Consider the following 13033-nt stretch of genomic DNA (forward strand, 5'->3'; position numbering starts at 1 on the left):
TGATGTCAGCTGGTCCTTTTGTGGCAGGGCTGAAATGTAGTGGAAATGTTTTTTGGGGATTCAGTTCATTTGCATGGCAAAGAGGGACTTTGCAATTAATTGCAATTCATCTGATCACTCTTCATAACATTCTGGAGTATATGCAAATTGCCATCATACAAACTGAGGCAGCAGACTTTGTGAAAATGTATATTTGTGTCATTCTCAAAACTTTTGGCCACGACTGTACTCTTGTTTGTCTCATTGAGAGAGAACATTTCCAATTATGAGACTATTTGATCAATAAGACCAAAACAGGACTGTTGTTTTCCATACAGTGTTCGTCTTTGTTGCCTGGTTCTAGAACCGAGAACTTCCTACACAAACTTCAATATGAGTTCTGCTATATCTGTTGCCCTGAGTTCTGCTATATCTGGTGCCCTGAGTTCTACGATATCTCTCTCTCTCTCTCTCACACACACACACACACACACACACACACACACACACACACACACACACACACACACACACACACACACACACACACACACACACACACACACACACACACACACACACAGGACTGTGTGACAGGGTGCAATGAGCCAAAAGGACTGGTTGACTGTACGTGCATCCAGTTTGCTGAGTAGAGTTTTGGAGGCTATTTTGTAAATGACATCGTCGAAGGCGAGGATCGGTAGGATTGTCAGTTTTATGAGGGTATGTTGGCAGCGTGATTAAAGGAGGCTTTGTTGCGAAATAGGAAGCCGATTCTAGATTTAATTTTGGATTGGAGATGCTTAATGTGAGTCTGGAAGGAGAGTTTACAGTCTAACCAGACACCTAGGTATTTGTAGTTGCTCACATATTCAAAGTCAGAACCGTCCAGATTAGTGATGCTAGTCGGGCAGGCGGGTGAGGGCAGCGATTGGTTGAAGAGCATGCATTTAGTTTTACTAGTGTTTAAGAGCAGTTGGAGGCCACGGAAGGAGTGTTGTATGGCATTGAAGCTCATTTGGAGGTTTGTTAACACAGTGCCCAAAGAAGGGCCAGATGTATATAGAATGGTGTCTACATTGGACATGGCAACAAGACCTGCCCCACCTACCATGGACATGGAAACCAGACCTGCCCCACCTACCATGGACATGGAAACCAGACCTGCCCCACCTACCATGGACATGGAAACCAGACCTGCCCCACCTACCATGGACAAGGCAACAAGACCTGCCCCACCTACCATGGACATGGCAACAAGACCTGCCCCACCTACCATGGACATGGCAACAAGACTTGTCCCACCTGTCATGGCAACACATACCTCTTGCACTATATTCAGCTTACATGTTAACTGAGCTGGACTGAGCTGTACTCTGCTCTACTCTACTCTGCTCTACTCTACTCTGCTGTACTCTACTCTACTGTGCTGTACTCTACTCTACTCTACTCTGCTGTACTCTACTCTACTCTGCTGTACTCTGCTGTGCTCTGCTCTACTCTGCTCTACTCTACTCTACTCTGCTCTACTCTACTCTACTCTACTCTGCTCTACTCTGCTCTACTCTACTCTACTCTACTCTACTCTACTCTACTCTGCTGTACTCTGCTGTGCTCTGCTCTACTCTGCTCTACTCTACTCTACTCTGCTCTACTCTACTCTACTCTGCTCTACTCTGCTCTACTCTACTCTACTCTACTCTACTCTACTCTACTCTACTCTATACTCTACTCTGCTCTACTCTACTCTACTCTACTCTACTCTACTCTACTCTATACTCTACTCTGCTCTGCTCTACTCTACTCTACTCTGCTCTACTCTACTCTACTCTACTCTACTCTACTCTACTCTACTCTACTCTACTCTATACTCTACTCTGCTCTACTCTACTCTACTCTACTCTATACTCTACTCTACTCTGCTCTGCTCTACTCTACTCTGCTCTACTCTGCTCTACTCTACTCTACTCTACTCTACTCTACTCTACTCTGCTCTGCTCTACTCTGCTCTACTCCGCTCTACTCTGCTCTGCTCTGCTCGACTCTACTGTTCTGACCAGTCTATAGAAATCTGATTCACTAAATCCAGCTGACTGTCACGTGGTACTAGTACGCTGTGGCTCGAGGCACTCCTTTTGTGATCTAGGTTGTTACACCATGTGTTTAATCCAACTGTGTACAAAATAAGTCACAATACCAGCTGAATAAACAGGACTTGGAAGTAAAGGCTATTGTCCAGTAAACTGCAGTGTGTTGTTGTAGCTGGTAATACTGTCAACAGTAGCATCCTGTGTCTCCTCTTATCCACATAGGAAAAACCACGTGTTTGAGTTTGTACTGACTGTCCTGAGTTCCCCTTGGAGACGTTTGAGAAGGTGTCCGTGTATGCGTTCTTTGTAGATGAAAATATTCAGGTAAAAATCTATTTTATTTTTGCCTGGTTCATAGATCTGTGGGTTCTTAAGCAAACTCCTGAGGTTGTTAGGGGAGTCAGAAGAGTTGGTTCAAGTACATCATATCTGAGACCAGACCAGACTACAAATCTCTCGCCTCTGATCATAACGATGAGGATGCCATATATTGTATTGGGATGTTAATAGAACTCTAGTTCCAGATGACCTCTCCCTCTAGTCCAGATGACCTCTCCCTCTAGTCCAGATGACCTCTCCCTCTAGTCCAGATGACCTCTCCCTTAGGTGTACCCCATTGTGGGTTTCCCTGACCAGGAGATCTGTGATGTCTCCAGGAAGGCGTCTCAGGAACACCACAGCAGGTTCTCACCACAGTAGGTTCTCACCACAGCAGGTTCTCACCACAGCAGGTTCTCACCACAGTAGGTTCTCACCACAGCAGGGTCTCACCACAGCAAGTTGCCTGTCACATCCTACAACAGGTGAGCCTTCTCTCAGTCCTGCTAGTGACCTGTCCCAATACACACTCTACAACAGGTGAACCTTCTCTCAGTCCTGCTAGTGACCTGTCCCAATACACACTCTACAACAGGTGAGTCTTCTCTCAGGCTTGCTAGTGACGTGTCCCAATACACACTCTACAACAGGTGAGCCTTCTCTCAGTCCTGCTAGTGACCTGTCCCAATACACACTCTACAACAGGTGAACCTTCTCTCAGTCCTGCTAGTGACGTGTCCCAATACACACTCTACAACAGGTGAGCCTTCTCTCAGTCTTGCTAGTGACGTGTCCCAATACACATCCTACAACAGGTGAGCCTTCTCTCAGTCCTGCTAGTGACCTGTGCCAATACTCCTGAACTGCATCCTTCCTCCTCTGTCAGTTGCATCTTGCAGCAGGTCTGTCTAGTTATCTAGGTCTTTTCTAGAGCTTTCCACACTACTGAGCCCGAACAGAGCCGTGCCAAGCCAAGCTTTACGGAGCTAGACTGCTTACTAATCCACTTTAGCTCAGGATGGTAGCGTAAAGAGTATCTTAGCCCAGGGTCATGTTCTTACACTACTGAACGGATTCCTCACCCCTGCAATGCCCCACCTGAACACTATCATCTTGTGTCAATACCAGCGGCGGCTGGTGGTAGGAGCTATAGGAGGACGGGCTCATTGTAATGGCTGGACTGGAATAGATGGAACGGAGTCCAACATGTGGTTTCCATATGTGTGATGTGTTTCATACCGTTCCATTCATTCCATTCCATATGTTACAATGAGCCCCTCCTCCTATAGCTCCTCCCACCAGCCTCAGCTGGTCAATACTATTAATCTGTATCCTTCCATTCTCCCTTACCTTAAAAATACAATTGCCTTTAACGGCCACTAGAGGTCAGCCCTCTCATAACAGAGCCTTTCTGCAATGAGGTTTGACTACAATATGGACTTCGTAATGCGTTGTTATATCCACTCAAATGTTCCTATTCCTTCACAGCGTCAAACCATTGAATGGGTTCCCGTCACTCCGGTCTTCTATAGTTACAATGGAAAAAACTAAGACTACTTTGTTTACGGTCTTGATAATAACGTTTCCTACTCCTAAATATCCCTCCGCCTGTGTTTCAGCAAACAAGTTGAATTGAAAGTATATTCATCACACATTTTAATTGAAAAGATATGCTATACTATTTCAATGATATCCAAAGTCTATGAAACCGGATAACGGAATGTTTGTATTAGAATAGAATAATTCGGATATAATCTAGTCAATCTGTTTCTATGTTTTGGATCATCGGCTGAACTAGAGGAGAAGGAGACTAGTTGCCGGTGTGGAGTTAGTGTGTGTTTCTAAGTGTAATCAATGAATTGGTTTGATATGAATCTGAGTATTCTACTACGTCCTCCTCGGTCACTATTTACATGTTGAATTTACAAGGAAAAAAAAATGTATATAACCTGTATTTTTATAAATGTCTTTGATTTTGTATATCTCTATCTTTGATCATTTGGAATTGGTAGGGTGGGATCATGCAAAAAAAAAGTATTAGGGGAACAATAGGTAAGTAAAGAAATAAAACAACAGTAAAAAGACAGTGAAAGATAGCAGTAGTGAGGCTATATACAGTAGTGAGGCTATATACAGTAGGGAGGCTATATACAGTAGTGAGGCTATATACAGTAGAGGCTATATACAGTAGAGAGGCTATATACAGTAGTGAGGCTATATAAAGTAGTGAGGCTATATACAGTAGTGAGGCTATATACAGTAGCGAGGCTATATACAGTAGTGAGGCTATATACAGTAGTGAGGCTATATACAGTAGAGAGGCTATATACAGTAGTGAGGCTATATACAGTAGAGAGGCTATATACAGTAGTGAGGCTATATACAGTAGTGAGGCTATATACAGTAGAGAGGCTATATACAGTAGAGAGGCTATATACAGTAGTGAGGCTATATACAGTAGTGAGGCTATATACAGTAGAGAGGCTATATACAGTAGTGAGGCTATATACAGTAGAGAGGCTATATACAGTAGCGAGGCTATATACAGTAGTGAGGCTATATACAGTAGAGAGGCTATATACAGTAGAGAGGCTATATACAGTAGCGAGGCTATATACAGTAGTGAGGCTATATACAGTAGAGAGGCTATATACAGTAGTGAGGCTATATACAGTAGAGAGGCTATATACAGTAGAGAGGCTCTATACAGTAGAGAGGCTATATACAGTAGTGAGGCTATATACAGTAGTGAGGCTATATACAGTAGCGAGGCTATATACAGTAGTGAGGCTATATACAGTAGTGAGGCTATATACAGTAGTGAGGCTATATACAGTAGTGAGGCTATATACAGTAGAGATGCTATATACAGTAGTGAGGCTATATACAGTAGTGAGGCTATATACAGTAGCGAGGCTATATACAGTAGTGAGGCTATATACAGTAGTGAGGCTATATACAGTAGAGAGGCTATATACAGTAGCGAGGCTATATACAGTAGTGAGGCTATATACAGTAGAGAGGCTATATACAGTAGTGAGGCTATATACAGTAGAGAGGCTATATACAGTAGAGAGGCTCTATACAGTAGAGAGGCTATATACAGTAGTGAGGCTATATACAGTAGTGAGGCTATATACAGTAGAGAGGCTATATACAGTAGTGAGGCTATATACAGTAGAGAGGCTATATACAGTAGAGAGGCTCTATACAGTAGAGAGGCTATATACAGTAGTGAGGCTATATACAGTAGTGAGGCTATATACAGTAGTGAGGCTATATACAGTAGAGAGGCTATATACAGTAGAGAGGCTATATACAGTAGAGAGGCTATATACAGTAGAGAGGCTATATACAGTAGTGAGGCTATATACAGTATCAGGCACCGGTTAGTCAGGCTGATTTGAGATAGTATGTACATGTAGAAATGGATAAAGTGACTACATTAAATAACCCTGCCCCTTTTTTGCACTATTCGTTAGAGCCTGTAAGTAAGCATTTCACTGTAAGGTCTAGTAGACCTGTTGTATTCAGCATTTCACTGTAAGGTCTAGTAGACCTGTTGTATTCAGCATTTCACTGTAAGATCTAGTAGACCTGTTGTATTCAGCATTTCACTGTAAGATCTAGTAGACCTGTTGTATTCAGCATTTCACTGTAAGATCTAGTAGACCTGTTGTATTCAGCATTTCACTGTAAGATCTAGTAGACCTGTTGTATTCAGCATTTCACTGTAAGATCTAGTAGACCTGTTGTATTCAGCATTTCACTGTAAGATCTAGTAGACCTGTTGTATTCAGCATTTCACTGTAGTCTACACCTGTTGTATTCAGCATTTCACTGTAGTCAACACCTGTTGTATTCAGCATTTCACTGTAAGGTCTAGTAGACCTGTTGTATTCAGCATTTCACTGTAAGGTCTAGTAGACCTGTTGTATTCAGCATTTCACTGTAAGGTCTAGTAGACCTGTTGTATTCAGCATTTCACTGTAAGGTCTAGTAGACCTGTTGTATTCAGCATTTCACTGTAAGATCTAGTAGACCTGTTGTATTCAGCATTTCACTGTAAGGTCTAGTAGACCTGTTGTATTCAGCATTTCACTGTAAGGTCTAGTAGACCTGTTGTATTCAGCATTTCACTGTAAGATCTAGTAGACCTGTTGTATTCAGCATTTCACTGTAAGATCTAGTAGACCTGTTGTATTCAGCATTTCACTGTAAGATCTAGTAGACCTGTTGTATTCAGCATTTCACTGTAAGGTCTAGTAGACCTGTTGTATTCAGCATTTCACTGTAAGGTCTAGTAGACCTGTTGTATTCAGCATTTCACTGTAAGATCTAGTAGACCTGTTGTATTCAGCATTTCACTGTAAGATCTAGTAGACCTGTTGTATTCAGCATTTCACTGTAAGGTCTAGTAGACCTGTTGTATTCAGCATTTCACTGTAAGGTCTAGTAGACCTGTTGTATTCAGCATTTCACTGTAAGATCTAGTAGACCTGTTGTATTCAGCATTTCACTGTAGTCAACACCTGTTGTATTCAGCATTTCACTGTAAGGTCTAGTAGACCTGTTGTATTCAGCATTTCACTGTAAGGTCTAGTAGACCTGTTGTATTCAGCATTTCACTGTAAGGTCTAGTAGACCTGTTGTATTCAGCATTTCACTGTAAGATCTAGTAGACCTGTTGTATTCAGCATTTCACTGTAGTCAACACCTGTTGTATTCAGCATTTCACTGTAAGGTCTAGTAGACCTGTTGTATTCAGCATTTCACTGTAAGGTCTAGTAGACCTGTTGTATTCAGCATTTCACTGTAAGGTCTAGTAGACCTGTTGTATTCAGCATTTCACTGTAAGGTCTAGTAGACCTGTTGTAATTCAGCATTTCACTGTAAGGTCTAGTAGACCTATTGTATTCAGCATTTCACTGTAAGGTCTAGTATACCTGTTGTATTCAGCATTTCACTGTAGTCTACACCTGTTGTATTCAGCATTTCACTGTAAGGTCTAGTAGACCTGTTGTATTCAGCATTTCACTGTAGTCTACACCTGTTGTATTCAGCATTTCACTGTAGTCTACACCTGTTGTATTCAGCATTTCACTGTAAGGTCTAGTAGACCTGTTGTATTCAGCATTTCACTGTAAGGTCTACTACACCTGTTGTATTCAGCACTTCACTGTGAGGTCTACTACACCTGTTGTATTCAGCATTTCACTGTAAGGTCTAGTAGACCTGTTGTAATTCAGCATTTCACTGTAGTCTACACCTGTTGTATTCAGCATTTCACTGTAGTCTACACCTGTTGTATTCAGCATTTCACTGTAGTCTACACCTGTTGTATTCAGCATTTCACTGTAGTCTACACCTGTTGTATTCAGCATTTCACTGTAGTCTACACCTGTTGTATTCTGCGCACGTGACAAATAAACTTTGACTTGATTTAATGTGGAGAAAATGAATTACTTGTCTAGGCCCGTTATTATAGTACCCAACCAATACTTTATCATAATGTGCTAGATACACCTGCACAAACACATAATATTGTTCACACTCGATGTGCGTCATGAGTGTAATGAGCAGATATTTGATTGGCGACAGAGCGGGAGGGAGCTGGGAAGCGCAGCCGAGGATGATGGAGAGAGGGACTACCTACCGGAGGAGTGGCCTTCACGATCCCAGCCCAACATGCGGAGTTTGTTTATAACGTGTGGAACGCGACAATGTGGAGTCATCTCACGTCGCTTCTCTTTCTCAAACCCTGCGGCAGATCGTTTCACCCTGTCACTGTATCAGGAGCCCGTCTACGTTAGATTTGGACTGGAATAACTCATCTTCAGAAAACACTTTCAAGAAATAAAGAGTCTGGTAAGTTGCGGAAAAGTTTACTTTCTGACATTAACTTTGATTTTTGAAACGGCTCTTTCAATTTTGTGAGGCAAGCTATGAGGATATTGTTGGCAGGTAAAATCTGTAAAGCACATTATTTATGAGATGATGCTATACATCTATTCTAGATCAATCAATAGCCTACCAAAATTATTTCACAATTTATTTTGCTCTGTTTATAAACGTGTAAACAGCCGAACATATTCCAATGTGTGTGACTGAGATTCAGGGAGAAGCTCAATGTCTACATTGAGACATTTACCATGTTGATTTTCGAGGAATATCCATTTACAATGGAAGATATTGAAGCTTAAAACACAGTAAATTTAGAACCAGTAGCATAGAGAATACAGTGAACCACCCCTAAAAAAAATCTCTGGTCCTGACTGATATGAGTAAGGTGCAGTGATTGTCTATAAGACATCCTGTTGTGGCAGTTGACTCCTCTGTACAAACTGTTCGTCAGACTGTTGTTTAGTCCTGTGACTGTGGCTACTTTGTGCCTTTCCTCAGTCTGTGACTGTGTCTACGTTGTGCCTTTCCTCAGTCTGTGACTGTGGCTACGTTGTGCCTTTCCTCAGTCTGTGACTGTGGCTACGTTGTGCCTTTCCTCAGTCTGTGACTGTGGCTACGTTGTGCCTTTCCTCAGTCTGTGACTGTGGCTACGTTGTGCCGTTCCTCCATCTGTGACTGTGGCTACGTTGTGCCTTTCCTCCGTCTGTGATTTTGGCTACGTTGTGCCTTTCCTCCGTCTGTGTCTGTGGCAACGTTGTGTCTTTCCTCAGTCTGTGACTGTGGCTACGTTGTGCCTTTCCTCCATCTGTGACTGTGGCTACGTTGTGCCTTTCCTCCGTCTGTGACTGTGGCTACATTGTGCCTTTCCTCTGTCTGTGACTGTGGCTACGTTGTGCCTTTCCTCCGTCTGTAACTGTGACTACGTTGTGCCTTTATTCTGTGGCTACGTTGTTCCTTTCCTCTGTGACTGTGACTACTTTGTGCCTTTCCTCAGTCTGTGACTGTGACTACATTGTGCCTTTCCTCAGTCTGTAACTGTGGCTACGTTGCTTCCCTCTCTTTCCTATGACTGTATCTCTGCATTGTGTCTTTCCTCTTATCTCAGTGCCACTGGAATAATAGTTTGACATAGGCGCACGGAACCTAACAAGGGAGAAGGGGAAAGATACTTTAACCTACTTGGATAGAGGGAGAAAGAGAGATGAAGAGAGAGAGAGAGCGCACGAGAGCAAGAGACAGAGCGAGAGAGCGAGCGAGAGAGCGAGAGACAGAGCGAGAGAGCGAGCGAGAGACAGAGCGAGAGAGCGAGAGAGAGAGACAGAGAGAGAGAGAGAGAGAGAGAAACAGCACTAGATGCTTGGAGAGTTTGAGTATGCTGTCGGTGACACATTAAATCAAAGTTTATTTGTCACGTGCACCGAATACAACAGGTGTAGACCTTACAGTGAAATGCTTACTTACAGGCTCTAGCCAACAGTGCAAAAAAGGTATTAGGGGAACAACAGGTAAGTAAAGAAATAAAACAACAGTAAAAAGACAGGCTATATACAGTAGCGAAGCTATAAAAGTAGAGAGGCTATATACAGACACCGGTTAGTCAGGCTGATTGAGGTAGTATGTACATGAATGTATAGTTAAAGTGACTATGCATATATGATAAACATGTTAAACCTCTGATGTAGAGAGCTGCCCACTCTCCACAGTAAAGAACATCTAGCCAGGTACTTCACTACAGAGTCTCTATGTACTTCACTCTCTACTGTAGAGAACATCTAACCAGGTACTTCACTACAGAGTCTCTATGTACTTCACTCTCTACTGTAGAGAGCATCTAGCCAGGTATTTCACTACAGAGTCTCTATGTACTTCACTCTCTACTGTAGAGAACATCTAACCAGGTACTTCACTCTCTACTGTAGAGAACATCTAGCCAGGTACTTCACTCTCTACTGTAGAGAACATCTAGCCAGGTACTTCACTCTCTACTGTAGAGAACATCTAGCCAGGTACTTCACTATCTACTGTAGAGAACATCTAGCCAGGTACTTCACTCTCTCAGTGGGTGCTCCAGTGCACTGTTCACACTTCACAATGCTTATCTGGCTGGTGCCCTGCTCCAACGGTAACTGAGCTGCCTCGGCCACAAGCTAGCAAACAATAGCCGACCTGATATACCCGATGAACATTGATTTATTTTTATCCTCCCATACTTGAAGTCCTGTTATCTACATATTCCAAGTCATTGTTTGAAATTTAAACGCATTTCTGAGTTGATATTGAGTATCGATAGAACTGAATGAGAATAGAATGTCTACTTTGTCGTCCATTTTTGTGAGAAACAGAATTGCGTCCTGTCAAATGCACATGTCAAAAATGGTACAACAAAATATATCTGTTCTCACGTTTACAATCTCTATTCAAGGGTGACATCGTGATGGAATTATCACTATATCTTATTTCCACGAGTGTCTGTTTGACATAAAGAGACAGATGTTTAAAGTGCTGTCTATCCATCAGTGGGGAATCATTCCCAGGAGCTACACAGCCTTCAAGACTGTTTGAACATCGTTTACAACACATTTTTTATTTTATTTTACCTTTATTTAAGAAGGTAAAATAAAGTCAGTTAAGAACAAATTCTTATTTTCAATAAGGGCCTAGGAACAGTGGGTTAACTGCGTGTTCAGGGGCAGAACGACAGATTTGTACCTTGTCAGCTCAGGGGTTTGCAACCTTCCAATTACTAGTCCAACACTCTAACCACTGGGCTACCCTGCTGCCACAACCAACATGTCCCAATATGCTTTGTGTTTACCGTGAACAAGCAGCTACAATAGTCATTTACAACATTAACAATGTCTACACTGTATTTCTGATCAATTTGATGTTATTTTAAATCGACAATTTATTTACAAAACATTTGCTTTTCTTTCAAAAACAAGGACATTTCAAAGTGACCCCAAACTTTTTAATGGTCTCATTTCGTTGACGACCCTCCCGGCTCCGCCCACCGACATCCTATTAAAGGAAAACAAGAGCAAAGAGAAAGAATTCGGCAGACGGAGTGGGAGGGTCAATACAATGGTCTTCACTCTCTCCCCCTCTATTTCCTCCTCTTTGTCTCTGACGTGTAGTTTCATCATGATAATAGAGACTACAGCCAGATCTGAGCTAGTCATAGGCAATAACTACTTGTAGGGGCTCGGGTGTTGTAACGTGAGTTGTAACATATGTACAGTGTTACACCATTCCCTCATCAACACAAAGACTGAGATATTTATTCATTTAAAAACTGCCACGTTGAGAGATGATCTGTCCTTACCCAATAAACGATGTTACATGTTACTGAGAGGTCTCCGGTGTATTAGAACCAGAACCCGGTGACCAGAACCTGCTGATGTGTTCTCTTCCTCTCCAGGTCCAGTTAATAGATTTTACCTAAGGGGACTGTGCCAGGGCTCATAGGTTACAGGCTGGTCTGAGGCTGGGCTGAGAGGGTCTGAAAATGTGTCCAAAATACCACAATAGTACCTATTTAGTGCACTACTTTTGACTAGAGCCTTATACGACCCTGGTCAAAAGTAGGGCACAATATAGGACACAGCCTGAGGCTGAGCCGGACTTAGAATGGACTTTGAGGGGTCTGAATCTAGAGGCTAGGCTGGAGGTCAGTCTGTCTGTTGGGACACCTCCAGTCCTCTATTGCCAGTCAGCGAAGCACACTGGGCGGCAGGTTTTGTTCCTCAAATTAACCCAGAGGTCCCATGCACATCTCATGGGACCAGCTCTCTGATCTTACCCTCCCTATATCTCTCCCAGCACTCTATCCCTCCACCCCCCTCCCCATGCCCCAGCTACCTCCCTCTGGCTTGCTGCTACTCCGTCAGGGACTAGGTAGAACTCCGGGTCTGGTTCTCCTCACAACAGGGTAGAGCTCTGGGTCTGGTTCTCCTCACAGCAGACTGACAGATCTGCAGTGGAAAGGGAGGGAAGGCTGAGGAAAGAGCGAGAGAAGGATGAGGGGGGAGGGAGAGGGGGACAGAGCGAGAGAGAGAGAGAGATGAAGGGGGAGGGAGAGAAAGATGAGGGAGGGAGGGAGGGAGACAGAAAGAGTGAGAGAGAGAGATGAAGGGGGAGGGAGAGAGATGAGGGAGGAAGGAAGGGAGAGAGATGAGGGAGGGAGGGAGGGAGGGAGGGAGGGAGGGAGGGAGGGAGGGAGGGAGGGAGAGGAGGAGAGAGAGAGATAGCGAGATGAAGGGGCTGTGATGAAGGGATGAGTATTACATGTTGTATTGTCTTTCTAGTTCAGGTCCTACAGTCAGAGTATAAATCTAGAACCAGTAGAACATATTGAATATGTAACATTATCTATAAAACATATCATATTGCCTCTTTTGTCTATAAAACATATCATATTGCCTCTTTAAACACTGCAAGACCATGGCACTGTGGGCCTGTAGGAAAGACAGAGGGAGATAGATGCTGCTGGGTGGTTTATAGTCAAGACGGGTTCCTGGGTCCTTCTCATTGTTTCAGTATGTGTCAGGCGGGCAGGTATAAACCAGCCCTTATTACTGCTGCCTAAGGATGGCGAGAGAGAGAGATGGGTTGAGAGAGAGAGCGTGAGAGAGGAGGAGAATGAAAGAGAGTGAAAGATAGGGGGGAGGAAGTAAAAAAACAGAGAGACTGTAGGTTAAACAGAGAGACTGTAGGTTAAACAGAGAGACTGTAGGTATCAAGTA

At 43.2% G+C, this 13033-nt stretch overlaps 1 protein-coding gene across 2 annotated transcripts in view; it reads left to right on the top strand.

Annotated features, from left to right (window-relative positions):
- Window positions 1–8092: 8092 nt before the first annotated feature.
- LOC139413899 (semaphorin-3D-like) overlaps window positions 8093–13033 on the top strand; it is a 145182-nt gene continuing 140241 nt past the window's right edge. Inside the window, exon 1 of one of the 2 annotated variants that reach the window (XM_071161742.1) lies at window positions 8093–8255. The gene's annotated coding sequence lies outside the window, so the exon portion shown is untranslated. The remainder of the gene's footprint in view (window positions 8256–13033) is intronic. The other variant, XM_071161743.1, reaches the window with a different exon arrangement.

The sequence above is a fragment of the Oncorhynchus clarkii genome, chromosome 7 (assembly GCF_045791955.1).
Source record: "Oncorhynchus clarkii lewisi isolate Uvic-CL-2024 chromosome 7, UVic_Ocla_1.0, whole genome shotgun sequence".
Lineage (NCBI taxonomy): Eukaryota > Metazoa > Chordata > Actinopteri > Salmoniformes > Salmonidae > Oncorhynchus > Oncorhynchus clarkii.